This window comes from Harmonia axyridis, chromosome X (assembly GCF_914767665.1).
Source record: "Harmonia axyridis chromosome X, icHarAxyr1.1, whole genome shotgun sequence".
In the NCBI taxonomy this organism is placed as follows: Eukaryota; Metazoa; Arthropoda; class Insecta; order Coleoptera; family Coccinellidae; genus Harmonia; species Harmonia axyridis.
This window is the reverse complement of record NC_059508.1, coordinates 14,482,634-14,494,796: the sequence shown is the minus strand read 5'-3', so window position 1 is coordinate 14,494,796 and position 12,163 is coordinate 14,482,634. Positions and strand designations below refer to the sequence as shown.

At 34.4% G+C, this 12,163-nt stretch overlaps 1 protein-coding gene across 3 annotated transcripts in view; it reads right to left on the bottom strand.

Annotated features, from left to right (window-relative positions):
• LOC123685895 overlaps nt 1-12,163 on the bottom strand; it is an 85,538-nt gene that overhangs the window by 15,607 nt on the left and 57,768 nt on the right. For 2 of the 3 annotated variants that reach the window (XR_006748375.1, XR_006748374.1), the window contains exon 9: nt 402-640. The exons of the other annotated variant lie outside the window; for it this stretch is intronic. The gene's annotated coding sequence lies outside the window, so the exon portion shown is untranslated. The remainder of the gene's footprint in view (nt 1-401; nt 641-12,163) is intronic. 3 annotated transcript variants of the gene reach the window in all.

The following is a 12,163-nucleotide window of genomic DNA, read 5'->3' as shown; positions in this document are numbered from 1 at the left end:
GCGATTGCTTTTTTATTCAGGGTTGTTAAAGTATTTCTTACATTTTATGCCGGACGATAAATCACTCTTGATGAGTGCGATACTGTTACATCGGTCAGTTCCATTTCAACTTAAAAGATTTTAAGAGCCGTAAATAGAGCACGTCATAATTTAGACGATGCATATATATTTCTTCTCCACTTTCGACATGTTTAAACGTCAAAGATTTGCATACCAACCTAAGTGCATCCACCATTTTGCGTCAAGAACAGCTAACACTATACAATCTACTAGTTTAAAAGTCATATGCAACACACTTTCCCTATGGAATAAATTACAAACAAATTTTAATTCTATCGGCCATCACTTCACCAAAGATCCAAAAAATTAAAAACGAACAAGGATGTTTCTATTTTACATACCTATTTTTTTTGGCCCACAACTTCATCCTATTCCAAAGCTACACAGCTCCTCAAATAAGCTCAATGTTTCAGTGCAAAAGTTTAGGAAATCCGTTCAGTGTTTTCAAATTTGGGCGGAGACAAAATGCTGAAAGAAGCAATTTTGTGTTCCCTATTCTTCTTTTATCATCCATGCATTTTTTGTGTGATTAAATGTCATTAAATTCCCAATAGTCCAAGTGGCCAAAGGTTCACCTCATCTAAGAAACAATGGCAATACTTTACACAATGATCAATTAAATTTTTTCATCTTGCAGAATATTCAGTAGAGTCTATCGATTTGGCACCAACCGAATTAAAATAAAAAACGTAAATGACTATTCGAAATGTTTTCTGTGGAAATATTTTATTTATCATGTCTGTTATAGAGTGATGACGTAATTGAAGCACCACTCATTATATTCTACTAGAAAACACCCATATATGTTGATTATCCAATCTAATTAATAGACCATTAATTTGTGGAAAGTGGTGACAATTATACCTCAAAAAAATGTAACTCAATTGAATGATTGTTTTATGACATCAATTATTTAGTGATTTTTTTTCGTACAATTGATGTTTGGACACTAACAATCAAGCTTAAAGGTTATACGAAATACTAATGCACCAACCTTTCAAAATACTGGAACGATGATGAAATAAGAGTTTAAATGGTGGAACATTGTTTGTGTCGTCATTCATTATTTGTTCCCCAATTCATAAAAAGTGGATCTTCTCAATACGCATAAATATTTCTCAGAAAAATAACAATCAAAGATGTAAAACGCAATTTCACATAAAATGACGTCATCAGTGACATCACTTGAAGGAATAAACAATCAAGTGCCCGTTTCCTTTTATGATGACCATGTCCAATTTGTATCAGAAATAATTGATGTACATTTCCTCATGAATGAAGTGCTGCATTGGAATATCCCTCGAAAAGCGTCGAACAAAAAAATGATCAAGTGAAATGAATCATTTCGTTCTAACGAATATCGGAACATAAATTGAATTAGGGTATCAATTAATCAAATTGAACAGTAGAACTGTATATTGTCCAATGTTTATGAAAATACAATTAATCACTTGGTGCCGTACAGCCAAAGGGCTGCCCTTCTAATCAATAACAGTAATCTCTGGAGGTAATTTAACAGTAACACACACGGATGACTCTGTGTCGAGCGGTCTTTCCTGCTCCCAGGACCTTTGAGTGACAACTGCCGCAGGAATTAAATGAAATGTCACTCAAGATTGTGGCACTTCGTCTCTAGAATACGCCCAATCCTTGTTGCTCGTCACAGTTCGCCAATAAATCAGTGAGTTATTTTCTGGACCCTTTCAGACTGATTCGGATAACCAAAATGTTTCATTTGGTGTTTTTTTTCTCTTCTTCTTCTTCCCAACGAAGATCGGTGGCCATTCGACCCTATGTCTCTCTAATTGGAAGGCATAAGGTCGACAATGTTGATTGAATCTAGGGTCCACACCATTGTGATTGTGTGGAATTCACTCAAGTATTCTGGAATGGCATGCTCTAAAGAAAATTGAAATGGAATTTTCTCCGTGATTCCTTCCCTGATAACACACAAACGTTTCGTGTTCTATTGCAATCAATTTGGCGAATTTATCAAGTGTAATTATTTGTTATGTTCATCAATAAAGATCGAATTATTTTATTCCATCTATGACATAAAGAATGCATGAATTACTTCAATTGCGCAAGATATTGAAATGGGGTGATTTTAAATTTCTACTTTACTTCGTCAGATTGAAAAACTTCAGAGAAATATTCCTAGCATTAATACTTATCACATATGAAATATATACCAAAAAAGAAAAGTATCTGTAATGAAATGACGAATACTTACATCAATTCATATAAATATTTCTCAAAGAAGTAACAATAAAAGATGTAAAATACAATTTCACATAACATGACGTCATCAGTGACATCACTTGAAGGATCAAACAATCAAATGCCTTATTCGGAAACGTTTATTTTCTTGATTGATTAAACTGTCAAAACATACACTCAATACATCAAAACTATTTTTTCTTCTTAAAAAGAGTAATCTATGAAGATGTTAGTAAACAGTAAAATAATTGTTATACTGCCAAGTAGCTTATTTTAGTATCAGTGATCAAAAACCAACATATATTCAAATGCATTCTGCATACGCTTCATTCCTCCTTTTATGATTGAATCATCCCGATGTAAAAGCAGCAAATGAAGATTCTCTCACATCGGAATCGAATCAGACAAGATGATCATTCGACAGCATGCTAAATCACTTCTGCCATTGTTTAGGAGTTAACAGTGGTCACACCCAGACCTTTCAGGTCACCATTAATATTCTACAGGTGCCTTTCATAGATGTGTCTGTTAGTCGACAACGCATTACTACATCTATTTTGTTCTCTGCAAACAGTAATCTGTCGACGGTAATGGAACACGTTGGCATCTAGTTTCCGAAATTCAATTGTACTATTGTGTAGACGTGTGGCCCCAGTAAATTTCACCCCTCTCGATATTCTAACGTCCTCCAGCTGACAAGTGGACAGCGAAAATATTTACGAGGTTTTGGGTAGTAAATTACTGCTTCATGTGACACCCTCGAAAAACAATTGGGGACTCATCAATTTGAGATCTAAAAAAAATGAGGAGAGCACTGATGTGTCAGGAGCTTTTGAGCGCTCGTCATTCATTCAACCTTTGGAGATCACAGAACTTTATATATTTTGGAATTTGTGCATGATTCCATTAGAATCTATATTATGTTTTGTGGGAAATCATAACAAAGAGTTCCCTCCTTTTTATGAAGATTTCACTTGAAAGTAGGGATTCATGCCTGAGCTTGATATTCAAGCTACTAGGCTCAAGCGCAAGCTCAAGTAGCTTGAGCTTGACTTGGAATTAATTCAAGTTCAAGTCGAGTAGTAGTTTTTCAATGTTAAATCAAGTATTTATTTATTAAGTACTCGACTTAACATTGATTTCAAGTCAAGCTCAAGACTTGAAATCAACTCAGGTTCAAGTCAAGTAGTAGTTTTTCAATGTTAAGTCAAGTATTTATCAAGTACTTGACTTGAAATTGATTTCAACTCTCGCTCAAGACTTGAAATCAACACAGGTTCAAGTCAAGTAGTAGTTTTTCAATGTTAAGTCAAGTATTTATTCATTAAGTACTTGACTTAACATTGAAAAACCACTACTTGACTTGAACTTGAGTTGATTTCAATCAAGCTCAAGCTACTTGAGCTTGAGCTTGAGTCAAGTAGCTTGAATATCAAGCCAAGCCGTGAATCTCTACTTGAAAGCACAATAGAGCCTCTAAGATAAACCAAAATGCCAATCCAGTCATTCATTTCTATTGCATGTGAATATTATATGCCATGTGAATTCATTATATCCTTCACTAACAAAGTAACAAATGCTATAAATGGCACAACGTTAGGAATAAAATGACGATTCCCACATAATAGACCAATTTGAGAATAATCGGCAATACCAATATTGCTGCTTTCACATTGCAGTGTTTTGGAATCAACACAACAAATTTAAGTGAGAACTGATCGCAAAATTTGATTTATACCTACAGTAAGTTAGTAGTTGAGGCTGGGACCCAAACATTGTGGCATATTATATTCGATTTGGTGTCGCCATAATGAAAAACCTATAAATCTTTTTCATATTCACACAAACAACATGGCAATAAATTTTGAAATTGAATGGCTGGAAGTCTCATAGATGTCGATTTGATGTTAACAGTTTATTTAATGAGAAGTGTTCCGGATATCGACTCAATGGATCATTTATGAAATAGGTAGAAGTAATAAGCTATTTGACAGTATACATATTATTATCTCTTTTGCAAAAGATATGAAACAATTGCACAAAAAATGAGTTCAAATTTACATAAAAACGGCTCTAAACACTGGAATAATTCAAACTGGAATAATTAAAAACTAAACCAGACTGTTAATAATTCTGAGCAGTGTTTGATGCTGTTTAAGTGCAATAAACCTGAATTTTTGCGTCGATATGTGACAATGGCTCCATCATTTCACTCCGGAGTCCAAACGACAGTCAGCTGAATGGACTGCACACAATGAACCGAATCAAAAGCGAGAAAAAACACAACAGTTAGCTGGCAAGATTATGGCATCAGTATTCTGGGATGCGCAAGGTATAATATTCATTGATTACCTCCAAAAGGGCCAGACCATCAACAGCGATTATTATATAGCGTTATTGGATCGTTTAAAGGATGAAATCTTAAAAAAAAATGAATGAAGAAAAAAGGTGCTGTTTCATCAAGACGATGTGCCATGTCACAAATCAATGAAGAAATGGCAAAATTGCATGAATTGGGCTTCGAATTGCTTCTGCATCCACCGTATTCGCCAGATCTGGCCCCGATCGACTTTTTCCTGTTCTCAGACCTCAAAAGAATGCTCGCTGGAAAGAAATTCAGCGCCAATGAAGAAGTAATCGCCGAAACTGAGGCCCATTTTGAAGCGAAAGACAAATCGTACTACAAAAATGGTATCGAAAAGTTGTAAGATTGCTATAATCGCTGTATCGCCCTCGAAGTCAACTATGTTGAATAATAAAATCAAATTTTGCCTAAAAAAAGTGTTTTACTATGGTAGACCGGGTACTTTTCAGTTGGCCTGTTAAGTCTTACTTTATTCGTTCATCTAAAAAATGTGCCGATACGGGCCTGCACCTAGTGTCATTTTACAGCGCGGTATCAATGACAGAATGCATGTGATCCAGGAGGAAAGATATCTGCTCGAGATTTTTCAAGACGTCTGTACATCTGGCGATAAACCGTTTATGTAGTGTACGAAATAGGGTTAAAGCATTCAAGGTATACGCCTGAACACAATGTATGTAATAAGGTCCATTATAACAAAGAGCCTGCTGAGTATTTTACGATGATTGAATCTCGAGCAGTCGGACTACTTAGCATGCAGGATCGTTTTATGATTTAGTTTTAGTATCGTCCCCATAAAGTATCCGAAATATATTTAAATGAAGCTATTTAATTCCGCTATAAATCCAAATAGTTTTATATATCAGTTTCATTTAACGGTCGATGAAGATAGACGCGAAATATGCCAGCATATCTGCTCTATCTGCTACGATCGGACAGAAACGCCAACCAAACTGCTGGGTCGGATCCATTGACGTAGAGACTTCTACCCCTTCACTCTTCCAGGATTACACATTTCCAGATTAACCTCTAGTGACCTAACCTAACTTTTATGCTCGTTAATATGCATGAAATAAAGCACTGTACATTCCAGAAATTCATGAAAAATAAGGTTGAAATGGTACCAGAAAAAAAAAAAGAATTTATTTAAATTCACTCTATGAATAATAGGCCAATTGAAAAGTCCCCGGTCTTCCAAAGTAAAACACATTTTTTCGGCAAAATTCGATTTTATTATTCAACATAGTTGCCTTCGAGGGCGATACAGCGATTATAGCGATCTTCCAACTTTTCGATACCATTTTTGTAGTACGATTTGTCTTTCGCTTCAAAATATGCCTCAGTTTCGGCGATTACTTCTTCATTGGCGCTAAATTTCTTTCCAGAGAGAAATCTTTTTAGGTCTGAGAACAGAAAAAAGTCGCTGGGTGCCAGATCTGGCGAATACGATGGATGCAGAAGCAATTCGAAGCCCAATTCATGCACTTCTGCTATTGTTTTCATTGATTTGTGACACGACGCATGGTCTTGATGAAACAACACATTTTTTTCCTCAAATAGGGCCGTTTTTCAACGATTTCATCCTCTTAACTATCCACTAACGCTATATAATAATCGCTGTTGATGGTCTGGCCCTTTTGAAGGTAATCAATGAATGTTATATCTTGCGCATCCCAGAATACGGATGCCCTAACCTTATCAGCTGACTGTTGTGTTTTTCCTCGCTTTGGATTCGGTTCATCGTATGCAGTCCACTCACCTGACTGTCGATTGGACTCCGGTGTGAAATGATGGAGCCATGTTTCATCCATTGTCACATATCGACGCAAAAATTCAGGTTTATTGCACTTAAACAGCATCAAACACAGTTCAGAATCATTAACACGTTGTTGCTTTTGATCGATTGGGAATGATATGATGTACACGTTCAGATGATATTTGTACAATGTCCCGATCAACTTCAGTTCACGGTCATTCAAAATTATTTTCGGAATGTTTTTGATTTTTTCGTCGGTGACAGCCTGTTTTGGACGCCCACTGCGTTCGCCGTCTTCGGTGCTTATTTCACCATGTTTAAACGTAGCATACCAATCAATGATGGTTGATTTTCCTCATTGTTTTAAATGAGATAATTATTTTCATTCGAATGAACACAAAATATTGAAGCTTTGACTTTACGATAAAACACAATATTTTATTATCTGTTTCATTTCGAATAATTAGTTTGACTATACTAGTAATTCGAAATGTTCAATGATTTGGAAACAGATAATGAAATATTGTGTTTTCACCGTAAAGTCAAAGCTTCAATATATGAATAGAATATCAGCTCATCAAGTTTAAAAAATTGGGGCTATCATTTCAATTGCAGAGATCGGATTTTATAGCATACATTATTTACAACTGATCCCATAAAATTAAGGTTTCTAATACACTTACTCGACTCATTAGACATATTCTTCATTATTATTCATGTTATCTGTTAAGTGCTGGAAGATATAGAGAGAAATATTGAAACAAATCGCTCTTACCGACCTCATAGACCAAATTTGGCATTTCAAAACATTTTACGAGATAGAAACCTGTTCATGGAATGAAACTACAATAATCATATGAATCGTCATCTGGTTAATTTTTTTTTAATATATATGAAACTATAATTTTCGTCATTAGTTTTGTGAATTAGCAAAAAATGTACATACAAGAAACACATGAATGGGCAACGAATGAACGTACCCGAAAGCGTAACACAAAATAAAATAGCATTTTTTCAAATATTTGTATATATAATATATACTCTATAGACTGAACGGATTCCGATACTTTTTTCACTGGTGAATTAAGCCCATTTTGTGTTTAGCATATGTATATATTTCATATTGAATTTGCTTCACATAAGGCTTCATCCATTTCATTTCAAAAACGTCACAAAATAAGATTAAGCCCCTGTTGTTCCTTAAGAATCTGAACCCCCTTTTCCACCACATATACACGTCCATGTCCGAGTCGTCATGTCGGTCGTTTCCTACGACATTTGATGGGCGAAATGAAGCCCTCCAGTGTTACACTTTACTGCTAACAACCCCCATAAACACCGATCCACCCCTAGCATCCACGTGCAATATCAATATATGAGCGTAAAACCTCTCCGATACTGAACATCATCTTATTGCATCCTGGATTAAATTGTCTTCATTCTGAATTGACGACACGTTACACCAGACGTTCGGTGGAAAACTTGAGAAGTATGTAGAAATCTCTTTCAATAAAGCCACCCTTCGGATTCTTTCGATATAAATTTACAGCGGGAATGGCTGCATCGGAAAAATTGCTTCCGAACCATGCTGTTCCTTTCTTGTCATCTCTTGCGTGTCGGTTTCATGTCAACACTTTGGAAAACGTTCACACAATTTGCCGACTACAACTTTCATACATTTCACCAGCCTTATCTGAATATTGAGTATTTCCGGAGATTTTTCCAATTTTCTCAAATTATTTAGTGATGCTTATTGAGCATATAACGAGTGAATTTCACGTTTATCAAGAAATAACTTGGAAGAGGCGTAGAGATATAAGTTTACACTTATTGGAGTGCCATATACAAAAGCGTTTGTTTTAATTTTTGATTTCGCCGTTAACTTTTGTGAAATTCATTTCAATGTAGGTAATATTCTAATTGCTTTCATAAGTTTTTTTGTCAAGTTTAAGTTGATTCATGACATTGTTACTTGTATAACAATCTGATTGAAATTCGAATTCAATGTTTCATTTGCCTCAGATTTGTGGGGTTCGAATAGGGATTCATCAAGCCAAGTAGCTTGAAATTTTAACCAACTAATTGACTTGAAAATCAAGCTCGTGAAAAATCACATACTTGAGCTTGACTCGACTTAATTTTAGATATTTACTACTTGACTTGATATCAAGCAACTTGATATTACTTGAGCTTGATATGCACGTATCGCACCACATATATTTCTGCAATCTCGTGCGCGCTCACACTAAATAAGGGGATTCCTCGAGCGCCGAGAGGCTGAAGCATTAGCTAGTGTGACTTTATTAGTAGTTTTCTCACATTTCTATGAAATCTATTGGTAGATTTTGGTAGTGTCAGAAACATCTTTCCAAACTTGGACAAAATGGCCAAGGATTTTTATAAACGCCTGCATCTTCAGCTCCTGTTGAAAGACCATTTTCCAGAGCTGCTCTTTCAGTTACAAAAACCCGCAATTGGTTAGGCGACAAATCTATAAGATGCCTCATGTGTCTTAGCTCCTGGATAGAAAATTAAGGAATCAAACAAAGCCTGGAGGTTTCTCAATATGAAGAATCTTTGTTTTTTCAATATTTTTCATTTTGGTATGATTTAATTCGATTCAATTTATGTTTTTATATCAAAAAATAGATACAATTATACAATAATTTCAATAAATGAAAGTTTCTTTGCAAGGTACCTCCTTATTTTATCATTTTTCTATTGATGTGACACTACACAATTGACCAGCTAAAAATCAAGTAGCTTGATATGATTCAAGTAATTGATAAATAAATACTTGACTTGACTTGAAATTGAAAAACTACAACTTGACTTGAGCTTGACTTGATTTCAAGTCAAGCTCAAGTCAAGTTGTAGTTGTTCAAGCCAAGTAGCTTGAAAATCAAGTCAAGTTGTGAATCCCTACTTTCAAGTAAAAACGCCATATACAAAAGCGTTGTTTTCATATTTGATTCCTCCATTAACTTTAGTAAAATTAATTTCGATGTAGGTAATATTATCATTGTTTTTTCATAGTTTTTAGTTTTTTCTTGTCCAGTTTGAGTTGATTCATGACATTCTTACTTGTATAACAATCTGATTGAAATTAGAATTCAATGCGTTTCAATTGACTTAAAATCTGAGGCTTTCAAGATATCTACCGTATTTTTTTGTCGAAAACTAGAAGAATATAATATTGTATAATATAATAATGAACAAAAGTATACACCTAAGATTATATTCGAACTTCTCGCTCTGTTATGACATTTAATCTTCACTGATTTTAAACGTCATTCTCCTGTCATAACTCAATGTGGTTTCTGCATGATTGAAAACGCATTTAGTAAATGAAAGCGATACCCTGGCAGCTGTGACACAAACAAAACACAATCTTTATGAGATTTTAAATGTTTTTGTCACATTGCTCGAGTGGATTGAGTTCCGTAAAATCAGCATTAGCGTAATACATTTCTGGAACTTTCTCTTCATTACAATCGATACTAATGTTTTAGTCTGAAAAGACAAAAAAAAAATTCCAGGGATGGTTCACTGCACTTGATAAAATAAATCAATTCTGTAGAAAACGTGAAAAACGTAACCCCTCGATTGGCTTACCGTATGCTGGGGTCATCGATCGACATTAGGGGAAGAACTATTTGTATTGAACATCTGGATAAACTCTTCAGCAGTAAGTAAGTGTTGTTTTCGACACAAAAAGTTCGATGTTATTCCAGTTTCTGATTTTGCCGATAAATACCGTAACGTGCAAGGGTGAAGATTCACTATTAGTGCGGTTTGGAGCTCATCAAAGGACAATGGTGCATTACAACGTGTTTGTATTTATAATAGCAGTCAGTAAGTGCAATGCTTCGAGTATTATGTAAATGTGAGATGAAAGCTATCAGAGCCCCTTTGTCCAAACAGCATTATTATGCAAGCTGGAAACGAGGACTCCAAATTTCTAATGACATAATTTATGGATTGTTGTTTTGAACCGATAACACAAATAGCCCGATCGTCTGTGACTGTTGAGTAAATGTTTTGATGTTTTACAGGAGAGCTACTTCAGATCAAAGTATCTCTCGAAAATGTCGGTGGTTGGGATTAAACCCATTGCCTAATCCATAAGGTAAACACCGCTATTAGGCTCTTTAATTGACATTTAGGGAGCTACAACCGTGATAAACCCAATTCTTTTCATCTCTGCCGGAGAAGTTCAAATTTCGAAATTTATTCCACTCCCAACTTTTACTGCAAAAATATCATCAAATAATTTCGCTTTCATGTCTGTTCCATCCTGAAAGAAGATTATGTCTTAGAATTCTAAGTATCTTTAAGTAGCCAATGATTATAACAAAATATAACACAACAAAAAAGGCATAGGAGATGGTAGTTGCTTGAAAGAAATAGTAGTTCATATTTTTTTTAATTAAACATTTGAAAACGAGAAAGCAATAGTTTCGAATGGAATAATTGAATCTCTTCGATATTTTCATGAAATAAATATTTGAAAATGAGCACGCAAATCAAATGCGTCACAATTTGAAGGACGAAATTGAACCAGTGTTGTTTAAAAGGTTGCATTATGTCGTAGATAAATTGTGTTGTAGGTCAAGTACGATCAAGGGAATGTATCAAAACACTTCACTCAATAAGCTTAACCAGTGAAAATCGCTTCGTTCGTTAACATAATCACTTTCGGCGTATTACATGTACTCCAATTTTTTTAATACTTTTTCTGTAGAAAGATTTGTCCTTGCTTTCAATGGGTTGAAGCACATAATCGCAATGTCATCTGCAAATATTGCAGTTATTGTTTAATATTAGTATGTCCGAAGTATACAAAAAGAATAGCTCCGGTCCAAGAAGACTACCGTGTGGACCTCCTGCATTTATTGGATATTTATAAATATATAATATCCTATACTTAATGGGGTTTGAGAAATTCTTTTACACAGACATCTACATAAAATGAATTTCTTCCCTTCTTGACAGAAATTCATTAAAAATAAAATTAAACAAATTAATTCCTACTGGATTTTTCAATTGTCAGCAACGATTGTTTCGCCACACTGTGGCTTCATCAGGCTACATTTCTGACTGATAAAAGTACAGAGTTTTTCGGAAACTTATATAGGAACAAAAATTCGACATTGGCAGAAAAATATTCGATAGGATATCATAAACTTCAAAGTTATATTGGACAATTTGCCGCCTGGGATTTTCGAACTATCGGAAGAAATTCAATAAGGGAGATGAGTTTACATCTGTTTGTTCGTTCAACAGAATATTTTGGGTATTATACCTGTTCATTTCTAGGGATTCTAGAAGTGTTATTCTTATGCTCTTATTTTCTAAATTAAGAATTTCAAAGTTGTTATTGAAGGTGTGATCTAATTTTTATAAATGATTTGCATAAGTTGAGAACGAACTATCAGATGTATAATAATAATAAATGTTTATCCTTTGCTTGAAAGATCTTCATGCCTGTCCAATAAAAACCATAGGGCAATCATTACAAGTTAACTTGTAGACACCGAATTTATTATCTTTCTCAGTTTTATCTTTATTGTTTTTTATGAACATCTCTAATTTGTTTCTTGTTTTGGAAGGTATTATAAAATTGAACTTTGTCTTTGGGTATTTAGCAATCTTTTTCGGAAACATTATTAACATAAGTTACCGAAAAAAGTAGTATCAATACTATAATTTACTGTAGGATATATAAGATATACATATATGAATTTAATAATTTATAAAAA